This window comes from Hylaeus volcanicus, chromosome 4 (genome assembly GCF_026283585.1).
Source record: "Hylaeus volcanicus isolate JK05 chromosome 4, UHH_iyHylVolc1.0_haploid, whole genome shotgun sequence".
Lineage (NCBI taxonomy): Eukaryota > Metazoa > Arthropoda > Insecta > Hymenoptera > Colletidae > Hylaeus > Hylaeus volcanicus.
In genome coordinates, this window is record NC_071979.1 from 26057809 (window position 1) to 26076250 (window position 18442).

General features: G+C 41.6%; 1 protein-coding gene across 1 annotated transcript in view; it reads left to right on the forward strand.

The window, feature by feature from the left end:
- The window catches only part of LOC128875672 (uncharacterized), a 107449-nt gene that overhangs the window by 73343 nt on the left and 15664 nt on the right, over positions 1–18442 (forward strand). The window lies entirely within an intron of this gene.

Below are 18442 nucleotides of genomic sequence, written 5' to 3' on the forward strand. Positions count from 1 at the left end.
CTCTTAAACGGAAGTCTTTTATTTATTACCTTAATTGCAATTTCCGACGAATCGAACCTCGAGCCACTTTTCACCGTTACCGTTTCCTGTTTTCACATCGACGACTCAAAAGTGCGTTGGAAACCCGTCGGTAGTAGTTTTCTTTCCGGAACATAAATTCGCAAGATTGATCTAAACAATCGAATCAATGGGCCGCGACGTCAGGATGGATCGTGAACGTTTGACGACAGCTCTTCATCGTTCGATGAAAGGAAATAGCGGAATCCCGTTTGGCGAAACGCGAGAAAGAATGGGTCCTTCATATTTCACGCGTCACGGGGACAGAACGAACGTGACTGGGAGTCGATACCGAGGGCTGAGAAAAATAGGAGGTTCGTTGACAGAATGGACACGGATTTCTAAAGCGGGGAATATTTATTGATATCGCCCCGAAAGGAGGAAGAAGCAGATACCAAATTAAACTAGGAGCCAGCTGCGAGCGCGCTATCCCAGCAAATATGAACGAATTTTTGATTCAAACGAAACGCTCGAATAACGTGTCAGGTGTGAGCAAAATTGGAGACACTCATGGGTGAATAATTTGAATGATATATTGTCTCTCTGTATTAAAAATTTATGCTATACGATAATTAAATTCTGTGCAAAGGTGAACGTATTTTCTCTATTTCTGTTTCGACATTTGAATACGTAGCGTATAAAATAAAAAGATTTTCATAATTTTTTCATAACCGGTAGTAGAATTCAAAGTGACTCGAATTCACGTCAGCGGTCGCGAATGTGTTAATCTTACGAAACAATTTTTGTCCATTCAGACAATCGCTATAAGAAGTGCTCATTCGTCATCTATTACTCGAATCAAATTCTGCCCATCGCTGCTACCCAGCATCAAGCCTGCCAAGCCCACGAGTCTCGCGCGCGGCAAAGGAAGAAAGAAAGAAACCAGTTGGCATTCGAAGTTCGCCATTGCGGAGTCACATTTGCAACCGCTTAGGCTGTCGCTTAGACACTTACGTAATGCTCAGAACCGGTGTGGGAGCGAGCGTTACGGCAAAGTTGCGCAACCGAGCTGGAATAATAAGGAACCTTGATCGTTCTAACGAGCCTAGCTCCGAGCGACCGTCTGCGACCCTACCATTAGAAAGCAAAAGTTAAGGCTGCCGGCTCATTCTAGTCAATCAAGATTATTTCCTCCCGAGACGGCCTTGATTCTCTTTTCTGTCGGTCTATTACCGTGAACTACGTTAACGAAACCAATGGCACGACCCGTCTTAGCAATGCGCGAAAACGACCGATTTCGCAGAAACGACGCCGAGGATCTTTTGCCAGTCGCTTGAAAATATTAGCAAACCACCGACGTCGAGTTGCCGGCGTATCGCTAATTATATTAGCGCTAAAACTACCAAGACGTTCAATTTTGTCCACGTATGCTTCGAACTTCTTTCCAAAGTCACTCAATTAGTAACGGTGCTCGATTATTGTAACAAAGAATTCATTTGATTAACGAATTAGTTTCCTCCTACTTTCTCTAATTACGAAGATATAGTTACGCGTGTTATAGGTATGCGTCGTAGTTTCAGTGTTAATACGACCGGGTTTGTTGAACGGGAATGGTATTGGCTCCTCGCTGCCCCACCCTGAGCGTCGTTTTAACGACAGGTCAATTATTTAATTGGCGGTGACGCGCTCGTGATTCCGATTAGAAATTACGAGAAGTCTCGGGTTACTCCTGTTGCCTGTGACCTGGGGGACCAAGATCTGTCCAAGAAAAGGTTGCGAGTCATTCTAATACTGATTCATGACAGAAATTTAAATTAACGAGCGGTTCGGCTTTAGAGATGGACGGTAGTTTACTCGGATAATATTAGGTTGTCCGAAAAGTTTCGTCCGTGACTTGCACTCAATTATTTCGTGTGGCAGTGTTTATATAAATAGACAACCTAATTTCTTAGATGTTAATATCGTATAACAGTAATGGAGCAAAATGGATCGTACGCAATTTAATAATGTAACATTAGACATCAAATATTCTGTGTGTATTACTTATTAATGAAATGGAAGAAACTTTTGGGACAACCTAATAGATGACGCGTAGAAACGTTTTCTAATGGAAATGGAGTATAATGAAAGAATAACATAGTAAGTTTATTAATTAAAAGTTTTTATTTTATTACTAAATGTCACGAGTGAATGCTTCATTTTTACAAAATCTTTCTAAGCATTTTATTTAGTTGATTTATACTTATAGTCCTCTACAGTGTTTCAGTATTTAGAACGTGTAACAGGAGCTAAAAACTAGCATAACCGACGACCGAATGTCGTCTAAAAACAATCTCTGTTTCTTTTCCTTTCCAGCCATTTGCAACCGCCTTCGACTAGAAGGATCCTCGCACAGGAAATTCGCCTTCCATCGGGCCTTGATGGTTAGAACGTTTCCGTCTAATTGCAAGTGTCCTCCAAAGCTTGCTTGACCGTCTACAACCTCTAACGGTGTTGGCGTAAAAACTAGTCGTTAAACAAGGATCCTTATCCTTGAGTGTCTAGCACGTCGGTGCTGGAAGGGAGCGATGGCTCTCTAAGAGCCTGCTAATGCGCTAGAGATAGAGATCCACCCACGTCGTTCCTAGAATCTTCTATTCCTCTGTTTCGTGCGACTCCGCTCGTCCCTTGCGATGGAATTAATCGATCCCTCGTTCATTCCCAAGGAACATAGTTTCGACGCGCCCCTCTTCAACCGTGTATTTCTTTGGTGTTCCGATTGTGATTTCAAGGAATGAAACCTTGAAGTGTTCGCAATATTTTCTGCAAATATTGAAGCTGGAGTGTTCGTGCTAGGTTTTAGTCGTTTAGACCGACCGTGGTCGACTCACACCTCGTTTTATGACCCTTTAATCTACTAGTCTTACCATGTATTATGTAAAATATTATCTCAGTATGCATATAGGATTTATATTTCCCTTTGTTCGTTATTGCCAAACAAAAGAATTTTATTTAAAAAGTTCTATATATTGTGTTTACAATTTTTCAAAATTTATTGTACACTTCAATATTTATCCTATTCAATTTGAAAATAAAAATGAATAATTTTCGTTCAATATTATGATCGATTCGATCCATTGCAAGCAAGAATATGCATTCGCCTACTAAACTGCGAATAAAATATTCCTATAAAAATACATAAAAATATTGAAGTATTTATCATTCTATTAACATACGAATGAGAAACGAGGTTTCGTTCTCAACAATTTCAGATCTTCGAGTAATGCATGAAAACTACATGATATTGAAATATGAAAATTTTATTCTCTCAGTGTCATCCCATGTAGCAGAATCACCGCATAGGATTGCGAGAGAAAGATTTCCGAGAAAGGGAGAAGCCCGCGTTCCTGGAAATCTCAGGTGTCGCATTTGAAAATTCGCCCGGCAGGCGTGGTCGTAAAATTCTGAGAAATGCTCGCAAACATATCTCTCCTTACGGCTAGATCCGTCCTGACTTCCTTTTCTTTCCACGTGAAGTATGTCTTCGTTTGGATCATCCATTATTCGTCTACGCCGCCAACCCACTATCTGGAAACTTCTTTATCCAAACTGTCATGTCCTTCTGTCGTTTCCAAATAATAAAAGGTCCCAACGTCTATCCAATATATATTTGGAAATGTGCCAGGAATATTATTCTCGAAAATCATTTTATCTTATTCGGTCCAGAATTTTTTAGGCAAAGAGATATTCTTTGTGTGCCTGAACTCGCGAGGAAGTTAATGAACATAATGAAAGTAGAGAATTGTAACGAACGAGTTTACACTATAAAGTAAATTGTATAGTTACGAGTTGATGCTTTCGTGGATTGCGAACACCGTTAGAAGAGGAGTAATTCGAAAGCAGAATGACGTATCGGGTGGTGGTCGATCATGGTCAGTGTTGGTTGGCAGCCATGTGCCATGGACGAGGTTTTACGTGGGCGTATCGTAAACACGCGTTTGCAGACTAAGCAATCGAGCCGCGTCTAATCTTGTGGCCACTTCGCACGACCTCCGCAGCTCAATCGTAAATAGAGCTAGGACTACTCAAGTAATTTAATCATTTAATACATTGTAGGTATTCAGATAGTCCGAATGAAATTCGAATACTTGAATATTCAAAGATCATTGTTCGAATATCATTGTCTAAATATTTCAGACCGAATATCATTTTTCGAGGACAGCTATTCGAATATCATTTTTTGGATATCATATTCAAACAGCTCAAAGTCGAACTAGTATTCAAATAACATTCAATGACAAAAGAATCTCGAGAATCAGTTCCAGCCCCATTCCTGAGTACCCAACTTACGAATACACGTAACGTCCTTTGAACATTATCGCGACGCCATTTCCATGAAAGGCGGAAACGCGGTTCTAGCCGCGAGGCCCGATAACGTGAACGAAATCGAGTTTCACGAGGCATGAATAAATTAACGACCAACCGATACCGCCACTCCCCGTCTCGTTTCCTCGCCAAATCATTCGTGGAAAGGTCTAACTATAGCGGCACAGTGCACGTGAGTCATCGAAACTGACTCAATCTATTTTTCCGTGGTTACAATTGACTCATTGTTTGAGCCAGGCAACGCGAAACAGGCTCGTGAAACTGAGCCCCACAATTGGCGATCGAGAGAATCCAGGCCGGCCGAGTTTTACAATCCTCGTAAAATCAGGCGACTATGCTTGAAAATTTGATGCTCTCCTTCAGTATGTGGGACATTGAAGTAGAGTTTCAAGGTAAGGACATCGTCACGTTTCCCGGGAATCTTCGGTACGGCGCAGCGTTTAATGTTTAAACAAACGTCGGTTCTTAAATTGCATTTAACACCGCGCAAACGCGACTGGATACAAAAGGAGTCGTGCAACGCCTCGTGGAAACGAGGAAATAATCCAAACTTGCCCTGCACTGCTTAATCCAGTCTGATCAAAACACGCGAAACTTGCGCGTCGTGTCGGTTAACAAAGTGGTACTACGACTGTCGCTACACAGTGCAATTTCTTTATCATCTTCCCTCTTTATTGTTTCGTTAATATTCCATCCTATAAATTTCTATGATTTATGTACGCAAAGAAACGTTTTCGGACAAACCATTTCTGTACATTTTGAATAATTTTTCCTTACTTTAAAAATTCCAAGAGTTACTATCTTTTAGTATGAAATACTAAATACTACAAATACTAGAATATAAATTAATACCAACAGTGCTTGTTATTCTTGTAATTCTTCTGTACGGAGTCATCGAAATATCGTTTTTTTTTTTTTTAATAGGAGATCTATGAGACGATTCAGTTTGAGAACCACTGTATGTATTAGACCGTAAAAACTTTCCCGATCAGGCGTTGGAAAATTCCACTTAATCCACTTTGATCAAAACACGCGAAACTTCCATACCGTCTCGGTTACCAAAGTGAAACTTTAGATGCCGCTACGTAAACGTTAAGTTTCTTAATTAACGCGATCCCTTGTTAGCTTGTTGGAATATTGGCGAGCTAACAGGTCTTTGTTACCGATACTTTATTAACGTCGACAACGCTCGTACGGTTTAGGTGGCGCAAGATCGTTTACCTATGCGTACGCGTTCGTTTCCCAATTTCCCTTCTTTTTGTCTGACCAGGCACTGGAAAATTCTAGTTAGTTAAACACTGCAATCGAGAGACGCTGAAGTTTCTTACTACCAAAGTAAAGTTGGCGGTGATAAGTAAACATTAAAATTTCCAAATTAACCCCTGTGGACATGCACATTGCAAAGTACAATATAAAATTCATCGATTCGATAAACACATATAGTTTACTTTTCTATCGTATACCTATTATTCTATTCTATACGTTATACCATTCTATACATTTATCGAATAAGAATACACAGATGGAAAAGATTTTTCAGATAAACTTTGTTCAGTATCGTTTAATATTTTCAGTTTTGCTGAAATTTGAGTTTTGTTTAGTTAAATTCAGTTACGTTCAGTTTTATTTAATTCAGTTTAATGTTATTCAACTTTTCTCAGTCTGTCTCAGCCAGCATGTTCATTCTGCCCCTAAATTGCAACTTTGAGGGGGATAGACCAATTGTTCCTCAACCCGTAGACATTCCAAGAAAACGAACCAGACGCCGCTGATTGATATAAAACGACAGCTTTGGCTGCAGTCGGAGTTTCGAGGGCGCGCGAGATTATGGACTGACTGGTCGCATATTTTTAAACTGGCTGGCGTAAACGCCATTAGATCTCGTCACGATCTATGACTCAATTCCTTCTTGGCCACGCTTGACTCAGCGCAGTCTGGCTGGTGCTAGCCACGACCTTCGCGGTGTCACTAACCTATGTTACCGCGCTAACCGACCAACCAGACACCGTCTAATGCGTTCTCGACCAGTGGAAGAAACTCCTCGTTAATTCATAATGTATTCCAAACACACCGAGTGTCAGACTTCCGCTTGAAATCTGTCAGCCTTGAACTAGCATCGACAAGCCTTCGAGACGCGTCTGCGTGCCTCGGGAACCCACTCGTCCTATGAATAGATGCTGCGTGCCCGTGAAAATGTTCACGGTGACTACGTAGACCTAAACATCCCGAAGTGGATGACTGAGTCTGCGTCAATGGAAATATGAGACTATCGTTACAAAGGGAGCAAATTGTTCGCCAAAGGGGTTTTTAAGAGTTTGGATTTATGGCCAGAGATGGGAGATCTATTGGAGCAATGGATGAAAATGAAATTGAAATCTATTGGAACAAGCAAAATAATTTATTGTTAGTGGTAGGAACTTTGTGCCAAAGGAAAAAGGGACCAAGTTTTTAAATATTTTGATAGTATTTATGAAGTCGAATCAATGACGAAACTAGAGTCTTTGGAAACTAGATGATCTGGCTTAACTCTCCCCTACATTCTTTTTTACAGATTTCTTTTTATTTCTTAATCTCCTTAAATTTTATATTACTCACCATTTTCTTTCTATTTCGGTAACTATATTAGTTAAATCCAATACACTCGGTGCTTTAATTTTAAATGAAAGCACACTCCGATTTAAATGAAGTACATGCTCCATTTAATGTTTTAGAATGGAAGATCTCCTCAAAAGTTTAATTTACCTATACAAAGACCACAGTTTGGACAATTTTGTGAGCCTTTTCTACAGCTTTTAACAGATCTACACCGTGTCAATCAAGATCCATACCAAAGTTTGAAGTTTGCTCTATGGACAAATTTTCTATTCGATAGCTCTCGAGTCTCTCGGCGTACCTGAACCGCGTCGATGAAATTTTGAGCCAGCAGAAAAGGTCAAGGCATTCTTCCTGGTTCTAAGCGTCCAATGCCTCGGAGATAACGATGCGGGGCTGGCCGAGCAATTAACATTCTGCAACAGAAAGTTCGTTTTCGAACTGCGAAGAAATTTACCAAATTGACGAATCGGAATCGCCGTGCCATTGACCGTGGTTTTCGAGCGACCGGTGTGCGGCGAGTTTTTCAGCCCGAGTCGAATGAGAATTATTTGCAACGGACGTTAGCCGGGGTCTGTGACCAGCGGTCAACGACGAGGATTAGACTCAAGGCCGAATTAGAGCGAGCGTGTAGCCCATTCGAGACGTCTTCGTAAAAGTCCGACTATACCCGGGCGACGACGCTTCGAATGGCTGATCGAAAATCCTCGAAGAAATCGATTTTTGCAATTCGAAACGACTGAAAAACATTTAATGGAATACATAAATTGTATACTTTTGTTAATTAGACTTTTGTCAATTACTTTAATTTTCATCGTAGCATTTAGAAATATCGAAATTAGGTATTGTTTCATTTAAAATTCATTTCACAAGAGACACGATGATTCAGAAAATGCACAAACGGTATACATTTCTTAACTACACTTAACAGAATGCAATATAACAAAATGATATAGTGACAAAGTAAGCATCGTAAAATGCTTGAATATTAAAAAGTATCAAAATTAGGCATCGATTTGTTTGGAATTTTATAAGAAGCATGGTGAATTAAAAAATACACGAACGGTACGCTTTTCTTAACTAGACTTAATAGAATGCAAATATTAAATTTACTCCCAGTGTACACCTAATCATAAACAAAAGTCGAAGGCGTTCGATTATCCTGGCGACCTTCCCGAAGCCATCGGAGCGAGCAGTCACCGAGAACGATCGATGGATCGATCGGTCGGTTGCGTAACGAGAAACCGCAGGATTTCTGAATACTCGAGAGCACGCTGTTTACAGCCTACGCGATCGTGCTTATCGCGTGTCTTCATTCATATCCGTCGAACGTCGAGCCCTCGACTATTTTCATTCCACGAACCGTCACCGTTCTGTTGAACGTCGCGAAACCGCTTGCGTGACACCAGCGCGAGTTTCGCGAAACGTGAAATATAACTGTGGGTGGTCTGGCGCGTGGGGCATTAAAAGAAATCACGAGCCGGCCAAGTGCAACGTTTCGAAGGCTTCGATTCCACGGAATTCGAGACGGCCAGAAACGGACGGGGAAGCTCGAATCCTGGAAACGCGGCCGTTTCTTGTTCGTCTAAGAGGACGAAGAAAGAGGAACAAGAAGCTGCCCGCGCCATTTCCGGCTCGGCGGCCGATCGCCAGTTTCTCCCTGAAAGAAATATCGCTCGTATCATCTGGACCGCGTTGCAAAACGTATGATTTACGGTTAGTGTTTTAGACTCCGTTCGCGTTCGATCTCTTAGCGCCGTCTGAAGCTACACGGTTGGCTCAAATTTTGTTAAAGCGAATATATTAGTTGGGATATCTGTTTCCAAGTATCAGTTTCGTTAAAGCTGGATATTTGATGTCGAGGAATTCATAATAATGAGAAATTTTACAAAATAATTTAGAGGTTGTTATAAACAAACTCTTCTAATAAAGCTTTCCTAAATTTCTTTCAAATTCGTCTACAAATTGCGATACAAATTTATCTCGCCAAGTCCATATTTTAATATTTACGACATCGACAATTCCATGGTACGGAGCGTACCAATAAACAACGGGAATAACTAAATAAATAACCGAAACGCTACAAACGACGACTGTACCCAAAGTGAAAGGTTCGATTGGCCAGAATCCGTTTGGCCGGAGACCTGGGGCGTGGAAACCTGGAAACGTGGCCGTTTCTTCTCGTGTTAGAGAAAGAAGCCGATTTCCGGCTCGCAGACCGTTCGCCAATTTCTCCTGGCCGTGTGCTCGTCGTGCAAAAAATCGCGCAGAGATCGTGGCGCGGCCCCGCGCGAGTCGACGATTCGCGCCAAAGGTGAAAGGCCCGGTATATGGGACACCGGCTGGGCCCAGAACTCGTCTACGTGGTATCCTTTTCTTGACGGTACGTCCGCACGCCTGTGCTCGGGTAGGGGCCAAAGATGAACGGGACGAGGGGGCCCCGGGGGACGATCTTAGCCGAACCTTTTATGGGGAAGGCGAACGACCACCGAGAAATCGGAACGCGAATCGCTTGACTATGCTCGTTTTTCGACTCGCCCCGTTCGAGTGCTCTAACGAAGATGGGATGGGACCGATTCATCGTGGGGGACGCTTCGCGTGTCCTCGATTTCCTGCCACACGATACGCTGATTTCCGCATACTTGGGAAACACGATCGAACACTCGACGATAACTGTCTAAATTATCGCCTCTCAACGAGGGCGATATCCGAACGATATTTGACCGTACGTTTTACGTGCAAGTTAGTACTGTGAATCGTTACTATATTCTTGTCTTCTCGAGTCTAATTTCAGGATTGCAAAGTATAAAATAAGATAAATTCTTGTGCTAAATGCGATGGTTCATGAATCTTTTGCTATCATGGTCAGGCTCTTAAACAGGCCAATATTTAATTAAAAAAAAAGTACAGAAATTTTATAGTGACGATGTAACGAGTACGTCAGAAAGGTGGGAAAATACCGTAGAACGAGAGAGATTACCTTTTCTTATAACACTTAAGGGTATGTTTCAAAAAATAATTTTAGTAGCGGAAGAATAATTAGCTTGAACGTATAGGACGACCTAATATATTGAATACATTCTACGATTAATATAATAATATTCCCTTTTCATCGATGCGAATTCCATTCAGTTATATTTAGCAAGTATTTGTTATATCAGTTTCCACCATGAACACACAAAATCCGCTAATTACAGCATGTACGTTCTCCACCATCGCAAACTCTGGCCGCCTGCTTCGGAATCACCCTGTAGATCCTTCTTCGTCGTTAAAGGACGTCGAGCCCCACTAAAAGAATTGACCGTCCATTTTAAAATAACTCAACGCGTGTCTCTACAAACAGGACACCGTTTAGAAAGCGTATAAAATATTTCGCAAACGTTCCGATCGATTTGCTCGAGCTAGCGCACTTCCCAGCATCTCTGGATCGCTTCCTCGTTCGGATGGCCGCTGCTCGAGCGGATTTACCGAGACCCGGGCGACTAGTTGTTTCCAAAGCGAAACCGTTCCAGCATCCATGCAAAAAAGATTCCCAATGATGGCCCGGACATCGTTACTAAGCCGTCGCTACGCCGGTGTGAGCGATCTAACAGAAAAGGAACGGAGAAACGCACCGTAGGAGCAATGCCCCTTGGGTCAGGGTCAGTACCCTTTGGCACAAGCCACTCGACCACAGCCACGCATATACACACACACACACAGACCCACGACTCGCTCGCGCATCTCCACACGCACACCTGCGCGACGCCTGTTTTCGGCGCCGATAGCTCAAGACACCCGAAACCGCGCGTTAGAGCCGCTCTTGGAATTTTGCTAACGTAGACCTACTCCCACGCGACGGAGACGCGTTGCTTTTGCACAATGGTCGTGGTAACGGGCGTGGATAGGTGCCGGGGGATCGACCTTCGCTTTTCTAGAACCATTAGGACGTGGGAGGAAATAGGAAATTATTATAGGAACTCGTATTTGGTTAAAGCTGATTTCAAGGGAGATAAATGCCGGATGATAAACCTTCAATTTTCTAGACCCGCTAGAACATGATTCTTAAAGACATTTCCTATTTCCATCTATTTCTTAAAAATAAATGCTGGGTTGCTCAGAAACTCAGATCTTGATTCGTTAAAATGATTAGGAATACGTTGATATACAACGGCCGCAGTGTCTCCCAAGAATTTTAGTCCAATTTTAAAAACAATCGGTCATTCGTCTCCATTTGCACGAGTAACACAGAATAATGTATAACAACGTAACAAAGCATAATGCAAAATAATACAGTATAACACGTCACGATACAACAGAACGATACTCTCTAACAGAGGATAATACAGTAATTTACAACACAAAACAGGAAATGCTATATAATACAGTCTAATACAGCAATTTACAACGTAACACAGCATAATCTCCCCAACATCCCCTAGAAAAACTGTTCGAGGAGCCAGTCGAGGGTTCATCGAGAACAAAGGGAACGAAAGGATCGTTCGAACAGGAAGTGGTTTCGCCGGTACAGAAGTACGAGACGCGACCTCGGGAAGAACGATAGAAAGAGCGATAGTCGTTAGTCACGCTCCGCTTGGCTAGACGCATGCTAGACATAGATTCTTAGACCGGTCGGCCAAGGTTGTCTGCGAGTCTATTCAGGTGTACGAGTACCTGCTCGTCTAGCCGGTCCCTGAATCACGAGCCGTTTGGGAATGACAATGTCAAAGGGACCGACCTGACGGTCGCTGGAAACGGTAATCCGGACCGACGGCGTTACGATTACAATTTCAGATCGCGTCCCGGGCTACAGCTGGCCGAAAAAGAAACGAAACCTAGGCACTTCTTTGCATAACAAGATCGCACGGAGCCGCTCGACCGTCTCTAAGTGGAACGGTCCGTAACGACTTTGGTCCTCGAGGAGGAGGCGGCCATCGACTTGTCCGGCGGAACGAGCCAACCTTTTGCGAAATTCCGTCAAGTGGGAAGCACTTATGACGAGTACGATATTCTTGGATACTTGAACAGACCTGATTTCTGACTACTTCTACTTTGATCGTGATACTTTGCATATTAATTCGTTCGAACTTTGTAACGTCTAAACATATTGCTAATTATAGTATAAGATATAGTAATATATAGTATTAGATGTCAAATTAGAATAAGAAGTGTGAACTCTGATGATAGTTGATTGGAATGTTCTAACTGTTACGTAGGGCTATAATGTAGTTGCCTACAGCTATTAGAAGCTATTACGAAAATTCGTAGCTATTAGAACACTATTTTATAATTCTATATCTGCATCTATTTTGTCTATTCTATGTATCTTCTACATTCTAGAATTCTACATGGCGATAGAATATTGCTTATACCAATTCGTGGCTGAGTCTGGCCATGACAGCAAAAGATTTAAATATTTTTTGATTAGGCGAACAAATCGCGAGTTATTTCAAATGGCATTTCTAATTTACTCACTCCGTATAACCAGGATAAAATTATGCACGTATAAAATGGTGCACGCATGAAATTAACGACGAGATAATATCGAACAATCATCATTAAATGTTGAACGTAACGAAAATTTTGGCTGACATATCAGTCGGATTTGTCGCGAATCGATATCGGGCATGCGTTTATCGGGTTGAACCGTTTCTCGTCCAATTATCTGACGCCGCGTTTGCGTTCCCAATTAATTATTATCGGGACGACAATTACGGGTACGCGCGACCTGCAATTTAATACAGCTCGACACCTATTACATAATTATGATTTAAATCTAATTCCGGTATCGCAGAATACACATCCGCACCGCTGGGAAACGCGCGCAGTTCGAATCGATAACTGTTTGATGCCGATTACAGCGTAATCGAAGGATTTCCGGTCAACCGTTGTAAATAAATTGTAGATACTATTTTGGTCGGTCTGATAAAATATCAGTTTATTTTAAAAGACTGAGTCCATTTCAAAATTTCACGTAGGTAAAATATTTTCAATATTTGTATAATATTTTGATAAAGTAATAAATGTCCAAATAAACCAATCAGTTTTTAGAAAGTTATTAAATTGTATTTATTGATATTTATTATTTATTCAATTTTCTTCTGAAAACTTGGTTTATTTCAAATTTCATGAGTATCGAATATTTTCAGTGTTTGTATAATATTTTGATAAATTTGTAATAAATGTACAAATAAACCAAACAGTTCATAGAAAGTTATTAAAATGTTGCGTAATTCTAGAATATTATGAATTTTATTACAATATTTTGTGTGCGAAGAATTACATTGACGAATACTCTGTCTTGTTTCTCAAAAACTATGACAATGGTTGCAGGTATAGACTAACATACTAATACATGTACTGTTACTCTAACGCGCCAATGCACAAATAATTGGCCAACATGGCAGAAATAATTTATTACACCCATTACGTCCCTAACTCGTAGTACGATGCTGGAACCCTCGTAAAATATGCAAGAAGTAACGTATATGACGATTTAGCTGGCTTTCATCCCACTGAATAATATCTTAGAAGCTATCTTTCAACGAGGTACGTCGTAACTCTCTTCATTATTTTGATGATATCCGCCTAAGCAACGCTCGGGAAGATCAATCTTACTTAAATTTTCATATACCGGATAAATAGCTCCAGCGAAGGGAAGATCTAAAGCTGATACTCTGTTAACGTGTCACTACCTTCAGCATTTCTCCGTATACATCAGCTTGACGCTCTTGAAGGACATTTCTCATTCCTTGGCTGTTTATCAATCGAAAATCTACGTAAATACCATGGCCATATTGCTATCTTCGTACTAGTCATACACAGAATATATAAAGAATTATTTCTATTTACATAAAAGTATATAGAATTATTCCCAATCGCTGGCCCATAGGAGGCACTAACCTAGTCGCTGAATTTGCCAACGCTGAAGGTCCAATGGTTCGATTGTTTTCCTTTGAAACTTTGATAAATAAAACCTTCGCTATCGGATGCTCTTGCAGCGGACTCGATCTACCAATTATTTAAATCAGGGGACCCCTCCTTTAGAAATAGTTCCAAGCGGGCGTCCTGTCTCGTTTTAAACTCAGGAATGTCCCCGACGACCGGTTGTATCGAAGTCGATGGAACGTTTCGTACTTCGTGAACTGTGCACTGGTATGCGCTCCCAAGCAACTCTAGGAAGAAGCGATAAAGGAATGGGATAAGAATTCCCAGGAACGAGGGAAACGTATATCGCCGCGTCCCTGTGTTGGAGGGTGACATTAGTTACAGACATTCTCGTGGCTCTGGTCTCTCTTAAAGGGGTTGGTTCGCTTGAAGGTTGCGAATATAAACTTTTTCCCGAAATTCTGGTCACATTTTCAATATTTTCTAGCATGTGCTATATCTTGTTCCGAAAATATCCAATTACCGATATGCACGGCACGTAATTTCCGATTTCGTGCGAAAAGTTTCTACACGTGCGTGTCAGGTCGTTCCATCGGGAGAGGTTGAATCAGCGATTCCTTCGTTCGCGATAAGAGTCTCGGTTATTGCCACGAAATTGGAAATTACGCGACCGCCGCTGTCGATATTTCTGTTTTCGGCGGGTACGCTCGGCGAGGAGCGTTAATTTTCGTCGAGGAGGCCGCTGTGATCTTGTTCGGGGTCCGTGAGCGTCGTAATCGGAATAAAGGAGTCGTTAAGAGCGGACCAAGGGGCAGGAAATTATTTCCCTCTCGATGTCGCCCCTTTAATGAACGCTCGCGAACGTGCCCCCGCGCTCGTTCACCCTTTCTAAATCGGTGAGAGACGATCATCGGGAAGCGGAGGAGGCAATGAACCAATCAGGCATTCGATCGAGAGGGTTGAGAACGGGGTCGCAGCCCCCTCCGTGCGACGACCGCGAAGAACCGCCACCCCCGACACAAAGACGGTCTCCTGGGCTGCCTCAGGCTGCGTCCTTCGTCTTTGAAATATCTGCTCAAGAGAATCTCCAGGGATTGGCAAGATTATTACACCTATTAAAATTTCGAGTAAGGGACCAACAACTCGTTCATTTGTTTTTATTTCAGTGCATAAATATTAACATTCATACTGCACTCCTCTTGCTTTACAGTCTTAACAAGCCTTATGAATATATTATCATTAATATATTTTACATATTATACTTTGTCTAGACATTCCAGTTGGTTTCGGTTAGAAAATAGTAAACAGTAAATTAGAGCTATCAAAAACACGTTGAGTTCGTTCGAAGTAAAACCGATACGAGATAGAATAGCGAGGGTTGGAAAACGTTAAGCGTTCTTCTGGATGTATTTAACTTGAAGTTTTCGTGGACCAAGTTTGTGTCACTTTAACTTTAACTGAGTTAATCAAGGAAAAGGTTGTTCCTAGACTCTAGACAGTTTTCTCCCCCAAGTACGGCTAACGATTGCAGGTCTTAATTACTCTTATAAATCATTCTAGGGCACTTCTGTTCATGTCTCCAATTAAGTACGTTTCATAATAAAGACGTACGAATACGAATTCTATTTTTTTTGTGAAATTAAGTTACATGAGATTTATATGAACGAAGTATTAAGAATAAAGTGTTGTTGAATTTGACTTACTATCCCATTATTTGTTATGATTGTATCGTTCAAGTTTATCCAAAAATATTTACGTTTTCCAAAGACGATGTTAATGCATTCGTTCGTACTTATAACGAAATAACGATTTAATTCATAAGACAATGATAAATAACGAAATTATTATTTCCACGCTCGTTCGTGCCCTTTCTTAGTTAAATATGGCCGTCCAGTATCTTCTAAGCCTCGTAAATGTACGGCCACCGTACAAAGGAAGACGAAACGGTCTCACGTAACGAGAGGAGACGCGAAAATCTGTAGGAGAGTAGAGACGTCTCCCGGCGAAGATCTTCGGCGAGATGTTCCCTTAAAGGGAATATAAATGATTGCATCTGCTTTAGGTCTCCTAGCTTTGCAGAGCACTGTTTCACACTCCTCGAATAAATCCGGCGAGCGTGAACTTCACGCCGCCGTGAAGGATCCGAAGCGTTAGACGTAACCATTTGTCGGATAAAAATCGGAAGAGGCGAAACGACGTTATCTCTCGCGTCTCGACGCCCCGAGAAATCTTGGCAAATCTCGGGAGTGTGTGCTTGATATTAAGCGAGCGCGGTTGCCCTTCGCAGAAAAAAAAAAAACGATGAAGCGTGATAAGCGTTCCTCGTTACCTTCGATTTAGCGACAACCGCATCGACAGTTCCGCGACGCAGTCGTCTTGCTGTGTTTACTTATGTTTCACTCTTTGGCTTTCTGCTCTTATCGGGCATCGTACTTGTCACTTCGTCCATTAACAGGGGGGCGGTGTCAGACCTCTCGCTGCCCAGGTGATAGTTTCGACGTTGCTGTTAGGCTGCGGTGATAATATACGCGTAATAAATAAACTTTACGCTTGTATATATTCATAATAAAAAATTCATTTTGAAAGATCATATCTACCATTTAACTCAAACAAGTATCTTATGGGACTGACTGTGAAAAATTCTTCGATTCTTATCGAAAGAAGAATTTCGACTAAATTTTCGAATTACCTGAAAAAAATAATTTTTGTCTTTCATCAAAAATAATGGATAAGTCTCCTGTGTACGTATGCTTGTCTCTCGTTCGCTTTTTATTTCACGAGTGGCGTACCAAGAAGTTATAATATTCCATCGTCGATGAATAAAACGCGAGGGAGCCCGGGCAACAATCTATAGATCTTCCTCAGAAACGCTTTTCCGGTTGATTTGCGCGCAGCCACGCCAGAAAGGGAATGATGAATTTCTGCATTGGGAGTTGCCCGGAGGAAACGAACTTCGTAGCGAACGCTCCGCTCGCGGCCTCTTCCGTTTCGCTGTCAATTTCCTTGACAGATAACTCCCCTCTTCCGTTATTCAACATCACCTCCCGGGAATCCCGGTGATACGCGGGTGCCACGCGCGCGCGTGTGCACGGAGCATCCATCGGCACCGCTCGCAAGTGCTTCCTCGGGCATAGAGGCGCGATAGGATCTTCTCCGCAGCCGTTGACCCACTTTTCCCCTCGGTAACGAGGCGGGGAAAAGTTCTCGCGCCAAAGAACCGGCCTGGGAATCGAATTCGCCCCGTTCGAAAGCAGAAACGCTCTACGTGTCTGTTGCATCCCAAACTAAACACTCCGGGCCACTCGACACCTCGGGTGCAATTGATTTATCGCTTTTATTCTTTCATCCCTCTGAAGTGTCGACGTGTTACTGGCGTGGGAGTCTTTTTTTTTTTTTTTCAATTTGGTTGTTCCATTCCCACGTTTGTTTGGTAGGAAATTGTATTTGTATGTTCAGGTTTAAACGCGACGCTATCGATTGGATTCTTTTTTTATGGGAATATATTTGTTGATCGATACAAAAATTGTATCATGTAAGAATTGTAAACTTCATTGGTTATTAAGAATATCACGGTTTCCTGTCAACATTAAACCTACCACGACCGGTCAAATGACCGTTTTCAAATTTTTGTATACAGTTTTTATATGCAACGTATGAATTATATACGATTGTTTCTATTCAATTGTTATTATTATTCTATTCAATTCCACGTGAAATATTATTGTATTTATTTAAAAGAAGTGTTTCTAAAACTAGCCATTTGTCCCATTACAGTAGAAATAGTTGCAAGTGAACGTAGGTTCAGTGTTAAGGTATTACTAATTCTATTGGAGCAATCTCATTTAAACTAGTTCTATTTCGTTACTTTTGTAATGGAAACGGGAAAATAAATGAACGCGAGTTCGCTAACAAAGTTTAATAAACTGAACAACTTGAATGTACAAAGTGGCTGATAGTGAATTTAAACTTCCGCATAGTTTCGACTGGCACAGATCTGGAATGAGTTGCGACTGCAGTACTGTATTAGAGTTTAAAGGTTTACGAGCAGACGTGGGTGTATTGAGAAAGTACAGTAATAAATCGAAGTTTGGGAATATTCAAATTAAGAGATTGAAACTTCACAGAGATGGATCACGTACATTAAGTACACATTTAAAGTTCTTACAAATACATTCCTACCTGAAATAAAGAATTTAAAACATCAGGACTTACCATAATTTCTTTTCCTCTGAATTACACGCTCGCAATTCTGCTCGCAATTAAATCTGATTTCAAAAACTTATTTAATGGGTGTATAACTTCAGTTTCATTAGGAGTAGTAGTAGGTTAATCCGCGCTCATCCGAATACATTTTCTGACTGGTATTTCGTCCGCAGTGCCGGTCCTAATCCGGCGCGCCGTTCTCTCGCCGTGATTCTTTTTAAATCTCTCGCAAATTCTTCGAATCTCTGTCGAATTAGGCGCCCGCAACTGCGCCCTCGGTGACGCGAAACCCGCGCCGCTGTATACTCCCAGATTAAAAACTTTTAAGCGCGACGAACGAACGCGGAAGGAAAAGTCAGGCCACCTTCGCAACTTCGTAACTCGCTGCCCACGAGATTACGTGTCCGCTTGAAACGTG